The following is a 17,758-nucleotide window of genomic DNA, read 5'->3' on the forward strand; positions in this document are numbered from 1 at the left end:
GCTGCTGTGCGTGTTGGCTGGAAAGTGATCATTATAGTCATTATTCACGATGTGATGCTTGGTTTGAGACCAAATGGAGCAGGCGGCAAGCATTTAAGGCAGGCTTTATGGGCTAGATTTGGGAAAATCTGTCGCCAAGGGAGCATTAATGAACCAGATTTGGGGGGAACAGTCAAATTCAAATTCAAAAGGTGCTATAAATTACAAAGGTCTACCCAAAAAACAACACTTGGCCATTTGAGAATTGAGCTATTGTGCGCCCAGAAATCTATGAACCCATATTTTTTTTATGTTTTGAAGTTGAAGGCATTGTTTGAGCACTTACCTGAGCCATTGAGAGATTTGTGGAACAACAATATGACCACACTAGAGGAAGTCATGGACATCCGCGAAATGACCGCTGAAGAGGCTGTGTAGGCCATGACTATAGGAGATGCCCCTGAGAGTGCCAAGATAGTCGCAGAAATCCATAAATCATTGTGCACATCGAGACCCAATAAGGATAAGAAGCCCATGGTCCCAGTCTGTGTGTCCCCTAGAAACCAGCTTCAAACTAAACTAACCATGGAAGAAAAGCGGAAAGCGGTTAATATGGAAACTGATGAAGAGGAGGAAGACCTTGAGGAAATCCTTGTTGAAGAGGAGGAGGACAAAGACATGGAGGTGGAAACTGAGGATGCAGACCCTCTAACCAGGCTGCCCGCATATGTTCCTCCGCGGAAGGGAAAGGAAAGGGTGCCCAAGGACCTAGATGAGAGCAAGAGCTCTCTGTAGACTCCGCTGCTACCTGACGATATCGTTTTTGAAGGAGTGCACTTGGGATGGGTGACGAGTCTAAAGTTTGAAGACTGGGATCTCGCTGACCATGAAAATTTCCCTCACTTAGCAACCACACAGCTCATGAAGCCGAAGAAAAACACTGCGGCAGGAGTCGTAGAGTTGGAGCGGCACAAGTGGTTGCGCGGGGTAGAGAAAGTAGGGTTGTTGAACCTGCTCTGGGTGCCACATTACTATCATGCCCCAGTAACTATCTTTATCATCAGGTAGCTACTCTGCTTGGTGCATGAAGGGTGTTGGTGGCTGGAGTAGTCCATCCCCATCACGGACCACCTGATTCATAGAATTACCTGACTCCCTTGCAAGGGGGACGACCCAGAAAATATTTCGGAGGGTAAGAGCACCGACTTGGCCATCACGGAGGCCATGAAGGAATAGTTCAAGCTAGAGAAGAAGAATAGAGGGTATGCGATCTCCAGTATCAACAGTAAGGTAGTCAAATTTGCGACCCAGATATTGGCTGAAAAGGTTATGTAGAAGTGCTGCATAGATGAGGTGTCTGCCCCAGTGGTAGCACTTGCCACACAATGTGTAGAGGGTGTCCAGTTTAACTGGTTGGAGTACCTATGCAAGGAGTTCCTAGAGAATTTCCGTGAGGCATAAGAACAGGGGAGTGCCTTCCACTATGCATGGATTTTTCTCTCCATAGTACCAGTAGCTTGGGATTTCCCTGAGGATAGCAGTTCCCCACAATTGAGTGTGATCTTTCAGAGGTAGCGAAGTATGCTTCATTGTGGGTCACTAAAGATGTGCAAAGGATTTGAGACAGTAAGATATTTTGGGTGTTCATGGAGATGAACATCAGAATGGGGATTAACCGGAAGCTGCGATTATTGCCCACTGTCTACAATAGCCTACAAAGCTTTCCGGAGTTCAAGGAGGACTTCCATCACATGTATATCAAGGCACAAGGACCCCATGAAGAAGTGGAATGAACTGCCATACCTGACCATGGACGATGTTATATTCGTCGTGCTTGAGTCATGGCCATCAGAGTGGCACGCTCCATCCATCGCCGCAATGGAAACAAAAAAGTTTGCTTCACAAAGGAAGAAGGAGGAGGCAAAATTGCAAATGGCGCAGCTGGCAGAGAAGAGAAGAAAAGAGGCAGTGGTAGAACAACAGAAGGTAGCCACATAACAACAATAGGTAGTAGAGAAGGAGTGCAAGGGCCATATGTCATCGTCACCCAAGGAAGAGCCCAAGACAAAGGAAGGTATCGTGGACACAGAAAAAACATCTACACAGTTGAAGTGCCAGTGCCCGAGAGAGCAGGTGGGGCCATGAAAGAAGTCGAAAGCTTCTAAGACTTCTTTCAACCCAACCACCCTCACCAAAGGATATCTCCATGGTATGGGGAGACGGTGTGTGATGTCACCATGGAGGCCCTCCAGTAGCTCACGGAGGAGAATCAGATTGTGTTGGGGGCCCTCTGGGCATAGATACAGGAGTTGTAGGTGTGCACTCCTTAGGCTGGTACTCTCTCGACCAACCTTACAATAGGAATGGACATGGATGAGGAAATGATGTGCGCCCGAATGACCAACACCATAATGCTACCAGAGGGGGCACTGGTTACAGAAAATGTGGCCGACAGGCCTATGGTCAGTGCGTTGAAGGCAGTAGGGATCAACATGGCTGCGCTCCCTCAGGAGACACTGTATGTCCTGCAGGATGGAGTGACTGCAGAACTGCGGACTAGGGAGGTTCGTCCACTCCAGGTGTTGAGCAAGTAGAAAATTAATATGGAACAACTAAGCCTATAGCGTGAGGAGGTAGTGGTGAAAAATCGGCAGATGGTGCAAGTGGTTGAGGAGGCCTGCCATATGGTCCCTGAGTTGGCCATCCCAGCAGAGGCACGAGCAAAGGCGTGCATCAAGAGGTTAGCAGTAGGGGTTCACAAGGCATGAGAAGAGATGGCTAGGGTTCAGCTGGACTTGAACCTTCAGATAGTAGAGTTGTGGTTGAAGGCGTAGCCTTCAACTCCTCCTGAGGTAAGGGACAGCGCGCCAGCGCCATTACATTGGGGATGAAGGAGATCAGTAGTGCAGTAAAGGACTACACTAAAATGTTTGAAGAGTCATCTAAGGTCCACACCAATCTACAGGAGGATTCGAAAATACAACACATAGAAACAGAGGTGTGTGAGCTGCAGCAAAGATATGATGATATAAAAGGGACTGCACATATGGTGGCCCTTACACAGAGGCTCGTGCGAAGGTAATAGGCCAAAGCACTTAATGAGCAAGTAGAGGCAACGCGACATAGAGAAGCGGTTTTGAAGGCGCGCATCCAACCTTGGATCGATGAGGCATTCATCATTGCAGCCTCGATCAAAGCCAAGCTCACGCAGATGCAGGGAACGTAGGAGCAGATACAAGGAAGAAGTTTAGATACAACAATCTCTGAACAACACATGTAGGAGATACAGCCGGCAGCTGCTCAGTGCATTGTTGATATTGCAACAGTTCAGACATAGTTGGGAGCTCTCTGTGCGAAGATCTCCACACCGATAGAGTGACTCGAGGGTGAGTAACGATGTTTGTGTTGGGGGCTTGTTGGGTGCGGTATCCCCCAAGGCAAGTTTTGGGGCTTAAAGCCTAGATTTTGACTAGATCCGATGTAAAGGTTCCACGTTTTATGGGCACGGAGCGCAAATATTTTAAATCAAGCATAGGGTTCTCCGCCCTCATTTTTGTAATGTAATGTCGGCTTTAGAAATCTACCCATGGTCCATGGACCATGGGATTGTATAAATAGAGTGAGGCTCTAAGTTGTAAATGAAAAAAGTAAGAGAAGTGGAAGGAATAGATGGAGAACTGAGTCTTATATAAGTGTAGAGTCGAGTATTTGGGTCGTAGAGTAGGAGAAAGCTCTGCAGCTGAGTGTGAAGAGGCCTAGTAGTCCGCAACTGAGTGCGCAGACCCTTGCAGCTGAGTGTGCAGGGCGTGTCGAGTTTTTGGGTCATAGAGTAGGAGAAAGCTCTGCAGCTGAGTGTGCAGAGGCATAGTAGTCTGAAACTGAGTGCACAGACCCCTGCAACTGAGTGTGCAGGGCGAGTCGAGTCTGTAACCTTTGGAGAAGTAATAAAGAGAAGTTTTACATCATTTCTGTGTACCGTTTTCCTATTTTGTGCATTGAATGTATTGGATATAAATTGCATTTCTATTGTTTATATGATGCACGAACTTATATGAATCTATTGATAAAGTGAGTATAAGATAAAGTATCTATTTATGTGAAGATAACTAACTATTATAAGAAGATAAGTAAGATACGTGGTGTAACTTGGGGAAGTAGCGCAGATTGCTAATAGGGTAGCACAAAATCACTTCAGCTCATGGTTAGGGCTGCGCGAAGGCGATTATAATAGATCGTGAAGGTTTCACAGGTCAAGACAACACGCGAAGTGACCTGCACGAAGGTATTCACAGTTGGACTAAATTGACCCCTCAGACATCTCAAGGGTGCGGAAACTTGGTTCTAGCATCCCCCCATACTTCTTCGGGTGAGACCTCAATCCATGCTCCGCGAGCTATTTCTGAAAGGACCAGTGGTACAGGGATTTGTTTGGCTAATTAACTCTGAACATGGGTCAGGCCCCCTCAATCCAATAGGGCACTAGTTAGTTGGAGTGTTGGACATGCGCTAAGGAGCACCTTAAGAGAGATTTTCCATAGAATTAGGGTGGTAGGCCTCAAATATACAGTGCACATGAGGCGTAGACCATTGGGGATGTTGGTCAGAGTATTCCATGTATCTATGTCACAGTGGACAACATGCAGGAAGAACACCAAGCATCTATCATTGAGATGGATGGTAAGCTTTGTGATAAAGTTATTTCTATTTTGATTGACCCTGGATCTAATTATAGCTATGTTAGTCCTGACTTGGTGGATAAGTGTGGTTTAAGTAAGGAATTTCATGCAAAGTTTTCAGAACAGGTTCCCCCAAGATTAGTTTTGGGCTAAAAGCCCATGTTTTGGGACAATTTTGTAATAAAGTTGTAAAGTCTCTGCATTTGTGGTTGCAGAGCATGAAGGTGTCAAGAGTCATAAAGGGTTGTCTGCCCTTAGTTTGTAAAGTGTCAAGTCGGCTGTAAAGATCTACCCATAGTCCGCGGACCATGGGATTGTATAAAAAGGAGATAAGTATGTAAGCTCTAGGCAATGAGAGAACTATTAATCTTGGGGAGTTTTTGGTAGGAGTTCTAAGTGTTTTTGGGTCTTAGTGTAGGTAGAGGCTCTGCAGCTGAGTGTGCAGAGGCCTAGGGTTGACTTCTGCAACTGAGTGCGTGGAGCCCTGCAGCTGTGTGCGCAGGGTGGATATAGTCTGTATTAAATTGGAAGATATCAATAAAGAGAAGTATTCTACAATTACTTTCTATTTAGTGTCTGTTAATGCATCTGATTATATTGCAATCTGGGTTTATTTTACAATGTTTATTTGATGCACAAATGTATGTGATTATATCTGTTAATTGAACGCAAGTAAGAATATCGGTTTACGCGACACTAACTATAATTGATTGGTAATAAATGTAAAAAACTTGAGATAACTTGGGAACCTATATAATACATTGTCATAGAAGCGCGAAAGTACTTGAACCACTGGTTAGGGCTATGCGAAGGAACAATGGCTAGACAGATACCTGTATACATAAATCCATGAGATCTTTTTATGTTCCTTTCTAGTTGAGTTATACAAGTAGATCACGAAGCTAGCAGATAGCCAAGGAAGGTGGAGGCTTAACAGTCCTATTGTCTGGACCCCGGAGTTAGTACAAAGACTGGAAGCCTCTCAAGATAAGATCACCTACGCTGTCGATCATTGGCTTGATCGTATCATAAGAGGATTTGTGCTAGAATTCTTGGTCGATACCTCAGTCAATTACGGCGAGACAGAGCGATGCTTTATCAAAGGTCCGCGAGGTAAGTACTTGAAGTCTTTAAATACTTGGATTAAGATATTGTTGTGTAAAAAATGGGTTATGCAGCTACCTTGATGTTCAGAGCTACGTGAAGTGGAAAGACTTACAGGAACGAAGGAAGAAAGGGTCTTGAATATAGCCCACTGATTTCACCTCCTTTGAGTGATGAAGAGGGAGTATGTAGGTTTTAACCCCGTATAGAAATTACCTACATACAAATTCTAAAACATAGAAAAATAAACAATGTGAGAGCATAACACATAAAACACATATACACAGAGATTTTCCCACTGGATCCCAAAACCGGGACTACCAGCTTGATTTTTCGTTATATTCCTTTCAATGTTACAATACATATTTATACATGCCGAAGCATCCAATACCATGGACCAAAAACCATCGCGTCCAATACCATGGACCAAAAACCATCATGTCTAATACCATGGACCAAAAAACCATCGCCTCCAAAAAAACACGTGTGAAAATCATGCACAAAACCATAGGTGGGTCCGCCCAACCTAACATAGGGTCCAAAACCAAAATTTTCTGGGGCGTTGCCCCGGACCCCATAAAGTGGGGTTACGGGTGCCCTTCAAATCCCCTGTTAACTACGTGGAAGGAATATAACACAACCCAACAGAGTAGCGCAAGCTTCTCCATGAAGTGCAGTTCATTTGATAAAATAAGGGTTACCACAACTACCTCCACCATAGTTCAACATGACGAATTCAGTAAAGTTGCCATTGTTTAAGGGCTTGGGAAATGATGACCTAGACCAGTTCTAGTTCATTGTAAAAGTTGTATGGGAAGCTCATGGCATCATAGATGATCACATGAAGAAGGCGACGTTAGTTAGTTCTTTACAGGATCGTGTGCTAACTTAGTACATCAAGTACTCTAACGATAACCCAAATGTTGGATTGGTAGAGATCAAGACTGCACTGAATAAAGAGTTTAGTAGGTCTAAATCTGAGGCATAGTCGATTGTGGGGTTCAAGGAAATCGCAATGAAGCTAGGTGAGACACTTTTGGAGTTGGATCAGAGATTGAAGTTTAAAATCTGTGAGGGTAATATGAACTTAATAGATGGACAACACTACGAGTGGTTTGTGGCTTCGCTCCTACCTCATCTAAGGGTTGCACTATCACAACAGAAGATTACAACTCAGGCAGATGCCTTCGATATTGCAATAAGACTCCATGAAACACCAATGCAAGATCCAAAACTAGGGATTCAACAGATCCATGCACAGTTACAAAATCTTTTCCTCAAAGTGCAAAGTTTGAAGGAGGACAGAACAGTTTGGCTAGAGGCATGCGAAGAGATATGGTGCCTAAAATGTAAAGGTCAGGGCATGACAAAGACCAATACCCGGTCTTTGTGAACTATATTGCAGGAGGAGGAAAAATTCCTTTGAGGCCAGAAGTCCAAGCAGGACCGAGCGTGGGGCCTACATTGTGGTGTGCTATATGTTAGGTAGTAGGGAAACATACGAATAATAATTGTCATTTACTGCAGAAGTTTGTACAAACACAGCAACAACTATTCTGCAACTTCTGCAGGTTGGTAGGGCATGATGAGCACAACTGCCGAAGTTATGAATTTATGACAGATAGAACACCTACCTATAGAGTTCAGGAAGAAACGTGGCCTCTTGACCAGGGCATTAGGATGGCGCAAACAGGCTTTCAGGGGCGCAGATGAGGTCGACGTGGAGGAGGAATTGATAGAGGTCGGGGACAGCTGATATGTTACAATTGTGGAGGACCAGGACACTATGCTTGTGAATGCACTAACCCAACACGTCTATCGTGCAAATATTGTACGTAGTTTGATCTTGAGACTGAGGGTTGTCCTACACTGCTAGCAAGGATACGTAACCAAGGGGTGCTACCACCACAGCTGACTCAGAACTTGTAGATGATGAGGGCTGAGCCTCGTGAAGAGGATCTGAATGTGAATATTGTGCTCTGAGGTGGAATTGCAACAAGCGATGATAAGGGGAAATAGCCTGAATACAGTGCGTGCATTCGCAAAGCTCTAGAGAAGGACTTTGAATTTGATTTAGAGCACGTGCACAAGACGTTCATGGAAGCAAAGAAGAGCTTCATGTTGAAATGTCGAAATAAGAATATTCCAATTTTAATTAGTCCTTGAATTAAAATTCGAATTTAGTCTCACCAGCTGCTTGAAAAATAATTAATTAATTCATCTTGGATTAATTAGTTGGAGAAATTCAAGCTAGAAGTCTTTGTGAAGTCATGCAACAGTTATCCCTTAAATTAAGAAGATTATCCCTTAATTAAGGAAATAAGGTTGAGTTATAATTGAGTTGTAATTAGTTAGCTCAATTAACTAAGTTATTTCCAGTTAAATTAGTTCCAAATAGTTTGAGCAACAAATTGTGAGTTTAGTTAGTTAATGCATGCATGGATCAAACTAGTGTACTCCAGATAACTGAAGATTCTCTCATAAATAACTCATGCATGTCTATTCAGAGAAAGACCCAGTTGGGATTAAAGACAGGGACAATGTATTATCAGTTGCTAGGATTTTCCTATAAGGAAAACTCTTGCATGCAGAAGGAATTCATTCCTTGAGATTTGCGCAGTTTTACAGGTTGTAAGATCAGTGTGAGTGATTAGTGTTACACATGGTAACAGTTGGATCACCCAGGAAAAATTGCGCTAGGAAATAGGAGCTTAGAGGGCAGTGTGGAGGACTTAATGAGAAGTCTATTTTTCCTGTGAGAATCTGTGAGGATTGTACTGAGAGCTGGCTAGCTGTGGGAGCTAAAGCTGTGTGTAATCCTGAGATATTTCCACTTGTATGATAATAATAGGGTTTTTAGCTGAGGCTTTCCCTAGAGTATTCTTTTGTGTTTCATGTGCATTGATTCTGGTTCTAGTTATATGTGTTCTACGTGATCTTGCTCAAATCTATTAAGCTTCCACAAGTTTGATTGTAAAAGTAGATTAAAGTATTTTTCTTTAGTTATATTGCATTATCAGGTTAATCTACAGTTAGAATTTCTACATGGTATCAAAACAAAGGTAATCAGAGCTGTGAAAAATATACGAAGAAGAGAATTCGAAGTTTGAAGTTCAGAATTGTAGGTACAAATCGAATTCATCTCATACTTCAGGTTGGTTAATGGTGTTCTATGGCTTGAGACTCAAGTATGCCTTGGAAGGAAGCTCGAATTACATAGCATGGAAGGATAGAATGGAAGTTGTATTAGAAGACAATGGTTTGAAGGATTTCATTGATCAAGAAATCCCCAAGCCAGCTACAGCTAACGCACAAGAATTGGCTGAATGGAAGAAGTGTGTGGTGAAGGCGAGAATGATTCTTCTGGACGGAGTTCAAGACCATATTGTCTCGAGTCTTCATGGGAAGGAGACTCCGTTTTCAATGAGGAAGACATTGAAGGACCTCTATTAGAATAGTATCGACTAGAGGAAACTGGTGCTCAAGGATAAGCTTTAGAAAATCAAGATGGAGAAGGGCAATACTATTTCTACATATTTGAACAAGCTCACCACCTGTAGAGATGAGCTTGGTAGTGTGGGAATAACTACTATCGATGATGATATGGGGAGCCTTTCTCTCCTCGGTCTCCCAAAGAGCTAGAATAGCTACCAGGACTCTGTGAATGGAAGAAAGAAACTGTCGGATTGGGAACGACTATGGTCAGATCTCATGTAGGAGGAGATCAGGAGGAGCACTCAAGATGGTTCTTCATCAAATAATGATGATGAAGAAAATCTAGCCTTAGCGAGTAAGGCAAGTAAAGGGAAAGGGAAGGCTTCCCATTCCAAATCAAATTCTTCTAATGGAGGGAAGAAGGGTGAAAAATCTAAAGTGATATTCTTTAATTGTCATGAGATGGGAAATTATGCAACTAATTTCCCATCGAAGAATTCCAAGAAGGGATCCTTGAAATGATCAGAAGGTGAGGCATTAGCCTCTCAATTTGAAATGGACTTCACCCTAATCGCATGCATGGTTTCATCGATGGTGGGTTGTGTTGGGTATCTTGATAGTGGAGCCTCATTCCACATGACTGATGATAAAATTTTATTCAGTACCTTGGAGGAGAAAGACCTCAAGATGTGCATAGAGATGGGTGACGACAAAAAGTACTGTGCTTCAGGAGAAGGCACAGTTGATTTTCAAAGGGAGCATGGAGCTCCTCTCACCTTGACAGATGTGAAGTATGTGCCTGGACTGAAGAAGAACTTGGTATCAGTTACGATGTTGGAGGACAAAGGCTACGATGTTGTCTTCAGTAAAGGAAAGGTGTTCCTAAGACACATAGCCATGGGTCAGACCAAGAGGATTGGGATTAGAGTGAAGAATCTCTATAAACTAGAGGTAGATGACTATATTGCATTGAGTTTGAAAGCAGAATTGGTGCAAAGCCAATACATTAGTGAGTTATGGCACAGGCAGTTGGGCCATCTACATCATGGGGCCTTGAAGATAATGTAGCAGATATCTACAAGACTTCCCAAAGGTAAACTTGAGCAAGTTGACACATGCAAAGGTTGTACCTTGGGAAAGTATGCCAAGTCTTCCTTTCATGATTGAGACAGTCGATCAGAGGCGATCTTAGAGTGAGTTCATACTGATTTGGGTGGACCATTCTTGATGACACCCACTGCGAAGCAAAGGTATTATGTGATTTTCATCGGTGATTTTTCTCTTAAATGCTCGATTTATTTCATGCAGAAGAAGGACCAAACCTTCTCAAAGTTTTGTGAGTTCAAAGCTTTGGTTGAGAAAAATTTAGGGAGAAGATCAAGGCCTTGAGAAGTGACAATGGTGGAGAGTATGTCTCTCAAGAGTTTAAAGACTTCTGTGTAGCCGAAGGTATTAAATGGGAGTTGATGACACCTCATAACCCACATCAGAATCAGGTGGCCGAGAGGAGGAACAGAATGATTGTAGAGGCAGAACGGGTGATGCTGCATGACCAAGGCCTACCACTTCATTTGTGGGTTGAGGCATGTAGCAAAACAGTTTATTTGCATAATAGAAGCCCACATTACATACTTGGGATGAAAACACTAGAGGAAGCTTTCTCTGATAAGAGTCCAGATGTGGGTCACTTTAGGATCTTTGGATCATTAGTATATTTCCATGTGACAATGGATGCACAGAAGAAGCTTGAGCCGACAGCTAAGTTGGGGATACTTGTGGGGTACACTGATACACCCTACAACTATCGAGTGTACTTGCATACGAGTCAGAGGACAGTGGTTTATAGAGATCTCAAGTTTAATGAGCAGAAGGCCATGCAAGTTTCCCTTGAGAGGGAGCTCCAACTACAGGCTATGGAGGAACTTTTGGTTCCTAAGGAGGAGGAGCCTCAGACTGATATAGAGCAGTCGCATGCAAAGATTCTAGGAGTGGAGAGATCCACTCAAGCAGAGTCTTCCAAAGATGGATGGAAGCACACAAGAGAAGCCGACAAATTGTTTTCAGATGTGAGAGAGAATGTGAGAGAACCATCTTCTCAGCATAGACAGAGGAGGTCACCTGAGAGGTACACTAGATACATGTCCCTTGTTGGGGAATGTGTTGAGACCGAGCCATCTTCCTTTGAGGAAGCAGTGCAGTAGCCAATTTGGGTTGATGCTATGGTGGAGGAGTATGATTCCATAGTTCAGAACAGTGTTTGGGATGTGGTTCCAATATTGGAGAACAAGTGAGTTGTAAGTTCCATTGTCTCTACAAGGTAAAGCATGCTGTTGATGGTAGTGTGGAGAAACATAAGGCAAGATTTGTTACCCATGGTTTCTCACAGGTCGAGTGGATCGACTATGATGAGACTTTTGCTCCTGTAGCAAGGTACTCATCTATCAGATCGATGTTGGAACTATCAGCACAAATGGGTTGGAAGATCCATCAGATGGATGTGAAGATTGCACTCCTCAATGGCAAGATTGAGGAAGAGGTGTACATAGAGCAACCCGAAGGTTTTGAGACCTTCGATCGTGAGTTGCATGTGTGCCAACTTAAGAGAGATTTGTACGGGCTAAAGCAAGCACCTTGTGCTTGGTACACCAGGATCGACAACTACTTCACCAGGTTGGGCTTCACAAAGAGTGAAGCGGATGCAAACCTGTACCACATCATGGTGAAAGGTAAGCAGTTGATCATTGTACTTTATGTTGATGATCTCATATTGACAGGTGATGATCAGTTGATCATGTCTTGCAAGGAGGACCTTGCAAGAGAATTCGAGATGAAAGACATGGGTCTCATGCATTACTTCCTTGGCATGGAAGTATGGCAGAAGGATGGGGATTTGTTTGTGTCTGAAGGAAAGTATGCCAATGAGATACTCAGGAGATTCCACATGGAGAAGTGCAAGCCCATGCAGACTCCTCTAGCAGGTAACTAGAGGAAGGAGGATATTACTTCAGGAGATGTAGTAGAAGCTACTATGCATAGGCAACTTGTGGGTTCATTGATGTACTTAGTGAACACATGACCATATTTGTGCTATGCGGTGAACCAGCTAAGTCAATCTATGGTTTAGCCTACCAGATGTTTGGGAAGGTGGCAAAGCATGTTTTGAGATACCTCAGAGGGACATCTCACTATGGATTATGGTACAAACAGATAGAGGGAGTGAAGCTCTAGGGTTTCACTGATGAAGATTGGGCAGGGAGTCCATCAGATCAGAAGAGCACATCAGGTGGAATTTTCAACCTTGGGTCGGCGGCAGTTTCTTGGTACAACAGGAAATAGAGGTTGGCTGTACTCAGCATGACAGAGGCCGAATACATGGCTGCAAGTCAGGTAACATGCGAGGCCATCTAGATGTAGAGAATTTTAGTTGGTTTGTTTGATTAGAGGATGGATCCAACTATGATCTATTGTGATAATTCGAGCTGTATCAAACTCTCTGAGAATCCATTATTTCATGATAGTTCCAAGCACATCGACATTCAGTATCATCATCTTAGAGACTGTGTGGCGAGGAGGATCATGTTGTTGCATTATATTTCGACCGAGGAGAAAGATGCTGACATTTTGACTAAGGCATTGTCAAAGTGTAAATTCAAGTTCCATAAAGACAAGATCGTGGTCGCAGATAATCCCTTGTTGAGAGGGAGTGTTGAAATGTGGCAATAAGAATATTCCAATTTTAATTTGTCCTTCAATTCAAATTGAGAATTAAAATTCGAATTTAGTCTCACCAGCTACTTGAAAAATAATTAGTTAATTCATCTTGGATTAATTAGTTAAAGAAATTCAAGCTAGAAGTCTTTGTGAAGTCATGCAACAGTTATCCCTTAAATTAAGGAGATTATCCCTTAATTAAGGAGATAAGGATGAGTTATAGTTTAGTTGTAATGAGTTAGCTCAGTTAACTAAGTTATGTCCAGTTAAATTAGTTCCAAACAATTTGAGGAACAAATTGTGAGTTTAGTTAGTTAATGCATGCATGTATCAAACTAGTGTACTCTAGATAACTAAAGATTCTCTCATAAATAACCCATGCATTTCTATTCAGAGAAAGACCTAGTTGAGATTAAAGACAAGGACAATGTACTATCAGTTGCTAGAATTTTCCTATAAGGAAAACTCTTGCATGTGGAAGGAATTCATTCCTTGAGATTTGTGCAGTTTTACAGGGTGTAAGAGCAGTGTGAGTGATTAGTGTTACACATGGTAACAACTGGATCACCCAGGAAAAGAATTGCTAAGAAATAGGAGCTTGGAGGGTAGTGTGGAGGACTTAATGAGAAGTCTATTTTGTCTATGAGCATCTGTGAGGATTTTCCTAAGAGCTGGCTAGCTGTGAAAGCTAAAGCTATGTGTAATCTTGAGATATTTCCACTTGTATGATAATACAGATAGCGGGGTTTTTAGTTGAGGCTTTCCCCAAAGTATTCTTCTGCATTTCATGTGCATTGATTCTGCTTCTGGTTATATGTGTTCTGCTTGATCTTGCTCGAATCTATTAAGCTTCCGCAAGTTTGATTGTAGAAGTAGATTAAAGTATTTTTCTTTAGTTATATTGCATTATCAGGTTAATCTACAGTCAGAATTTCTACACTTCGCTGAGGTCTCTACCTCAGGGAGCCGGGATAAACCTATTCAGGAAAACGACCCTTCAATGCTTATGACCTTTCTAGACACCTGCATGAAGTTGCTGCGTGATAGCAAGGTTGTGAAGGGGTTACCGGAACTTATAAATAGATGTGTAGAAACTCTCCGAGTGAACCGCGCATGATACGAAAGATCGGTAAGCATAAGGTAAGGACAAGACAAGAAATGAGACTCACCGTGTAGATAGGAGAATATGAAATGGATCAAGTTATTTTGGATCTAGGGTCAGATGTGAACGTTTTGCCAAAGCAGACTTAGGAGCGGATGGGGAGACCTGCACTGTAGTCTTCTCCGATCCAATTAAGGATGGCAAATAAACAAAAGATCATCCCCATGGGACGGCTACAAGGAGTAATTGTAGATATTGAAGGCGCGAGCGCATTGGCTGATTTTGAGGTAATAGAAATTGTGGATGATAGCAACCCCTACCCTGCGCTCCTTGGAATTGATTGGGCTACTGACCTGAATGGGGTAATTAACCTAAAGAAGCAAAAGATGATATTTGAAAAGAAATCACTTCACATAATAGTACCCCTAGATCTAACTGAAGGATCGTGCTATACTGAACCAGTCCACGATTACGAAAGCGATGGTGATTTTCAATGCATATATAAGATAATAGCGTGAGACCAAGATTGGGTGAATTCGATAGCAGATGGACGAATTACATGGGATTGTGAGAGTTCCTACAACTCAGACTTGGAAGAGGAATTAGAACGATTGAAGAATTGGCTACATGAAGTAACCACACTAAGCTGCAACATGATGACCCAGTCATTGTGCTGTGTGTCGTCAGATGTAAGATATCTACCCACTTATGATGGATTGAATGATGTGGATGTGTTTTTGGATGCCTTTGAGAGGGAAGTACTAGAGAAGCAGTGCTTCCAAGCTTTGGACTGGGCCCTGTACGCTACACCTGCGAGATGGTAGGGTACACACAAGGGTAGTTTTGATGATTGGCGTGAGTGTAGGAGGATTATGAGAACATGTTTTGGGATGCCGAAGGTACGAGTGATGAACAAGTATGATGGGAAGGATGATCTGTGTGCTCACTTGTCCAAATGGGCTAAGGCCTATGGAGTGAAGCCCCTACTTGAATGGGTGAACTTGTTCTATCACACCCTAATGTCATCCTGATGAACTAGTACTTGGAGACAGAGCTCTACCATGGCACAGGAGAATGGGATATTTTGCACGAAGGATTCATAATGACGTTCAGATTCGAAGACGGGTTTGACTGTATTGATGAAGCGGTATGAGAGGTTAAAGAAGTGATCATTAGGATACCGCAGGATCCTTTGGATCTGATTCAACCTGATTAGATTACTCAACTGAGCCATGCACTGGAATGTTATAACGTGACTACTACAGAAGAAGATGAGGACCCACAAAATATTAATATCCCTGAAACCGATGGTCACCACGAGGTCGACGGACCACCGATCGAGAATCCTGATATAAACGCACTGCTGAAACTAAACAGATAAATATTGGTACGGAGGCAGAGCCCAAATTCACGAAGACTGGAGATTACTAGGATGACACGACAGTAGATAAGGTTGCCAAATTTCTCTGCAAATACCAGGATTTGTTCCCTACCAAGTTTACAGAGTTAAAGGGGATAATAGGAGACTTGGGCATTATGAAGATCACATTAAAACCCAATGCAAAGCCAGTTAAGCAAAGACCTTACCATCTTAATCCAAATTATAAGGAGAAGGTCCACTTATAGTTAGATAATATGCCTGCGACAGGCATCATTGAGCCTGTAGAAGAATCTAATTGGATGAGCCCAATGGTGGTACAGGAAAAGAAGCAGAAGGATGAAATAAGGATATGCGTAGATATCAGGAAGTTGAATGACGTTTGTGTGCATGATCCTTTCCCGACTCCATTCATTGATGAGGTATTGGATAATGTAGGTGGCCAAGAAGCATACTCCGTCACTAATGGGTTCTCTGGGTACCATCAGATAAAAATCGCGCTTGAAGATAGAAGCAAGATGACCTTTGCGATTGAATGGGGATGTTTTTAGTACACCATGATGCCTTTCAAATTAAAGAATGCGCCTACAATTTTTTCGTGTGTAGTCATTGTTGTATTCAAAGACTTTATTCATAAGTTTCTGGAGGTGTAATTTGATGATTGGACTGTGTTTGGGTTGGTAAAACACCATGTGGACAACTTGCGCTTAATGCTAGATACTTGTCGAAGGTACTAGATTGCGCTCAATCTAAAGAAATGTTTGTTTTGTGTCCCTTTTGGGACTTTGCTGGGTCATGTGGTATGCAGATAGGGATTGATGGTAGATCCCGTGAATATCACGGTGATAATTAATCTAGAGGAATCTAGGAGTGTGAAACAGCTGCGCACAACCTTGGGACATATTGGGTACTACAGGAAGTTTATCAAGGACTATGCCCAGATCACCGCGCCTATGGAGAAGTTGTTGAAAAAGGATGTCATGTTCTGTTGGAATGAGGACTATCAGAAAATCTTGGATGTGTTGAAAGGAAAAATGGTTACCACGCCTCTTTTAGTCTTCTTGGATTGGAAGGAGGAGTTTCATGTACATGTAGACACGTCATGTATAGCACTGGGAGGAGTACTGACACATTATGACGGAGGAGAATTGGACCATCCTATAGTGTTCGCAAGTAGGAGGTTATCCAAGGTTGAGAAGAACTATTCCTCCACTGAGCACGAAGGATTAGCCATGGTATACGTGATCTAGAAGCTTAGACAATATTTGCTGGGTGGACATTTTAAGATGTATACGGATCATTCTGCATTGAAATACCTGGTCAATAAGCCTATGTCAGGGGGGAGAATATGCAGGTGGTTTTTATTGTTCGAGGAGTATGATTTTGAATTTATTATGAAGCCTAGACGACTGAATACGAGACTAGACCATCTGTCGCTCATCGAAATGGGGGAAGAACCCACTAATTTGGAGGAGGGATTGTTTGATGCACAGCTCTTTGTAGTGTGCATCCTGGATGGTCACTTTGAATGCATCATACACTTCCTAGCGACAGGAACTGCCCTGGAAGGCTACACCACCCAACAGAAAAAGGTGTTAGTGGTGCGCGGGACAGACTTTTCTATCATCGCCGGACATCTGGGGTCTGATGAAGTATTGCAATGATATGTACCGGAGTTTGAAAGAAGAATTATCCTTGTGGATGTTGATGGGAGTGCCGTGAGAGGGAATTACACAGGAAGGGTGACTGCGCAAAAGATCCTACGTGCAGGGTTGTGGTGGCCAACCATCCATCAGGATTCAGAAGCCTACTACAGGGCATGTGACGTGTGTCAAAGGACTGGTAGGCCATCGTGGAGAGATGAGCTGCCTCTAAATCCACAGATGACATTACAACCTTCCGAGAAATGGGCAATAGATTTTGTGGGACCCATTCAGCCTCAAGGAAATATAATGAGAGCGCGGTACATTATCACTGCAACTGAGTATTTGACTCGATGGGTCGAGGCAAAACCTGTAAAGGACTACACAGGCGCAACCACTGTGAAGTTTCTCTTTGAGTATGTACTGACCCAATTTTGGTGTCCAAATATTTTGATGAGTGATCATGGTACGCACTTTCTGAATGAAACTATCAGTGCGCTAGTGGAGGAATTTCAGGTATATCACCAAAAAAGCATGCCTTATCACCCACAGGCTAATGGGATGGTGGAAGCATTCAATAAGGTACTGGAGAATGCACTGACCAAGGTTTGAAATGTTTAGTGAAGTAATTGGGACCTGCGGATACCCGCAGTATTATGGGCCTATCGAATGACGTGCAAAAAGTTGAGTGGACAGACACCCTTTAGGCTTGTATATGGTGTTGAAGTAG

Source organism: Pinus tabuliformis, chromosome 6 (assembly GCF_031772625.1).
Source record: "Pinus tabuliformis cultivar Carrire ecotype Pingquan chromosome 6, CPIR1, whole genome shotgun sequence".
Lineage (NCBI taxonomy): Eukaryota > Viridiplantae > Streptophyta > Pinopsida > Pinales > Pinaceae > Pinus > Pinus tabuliformis.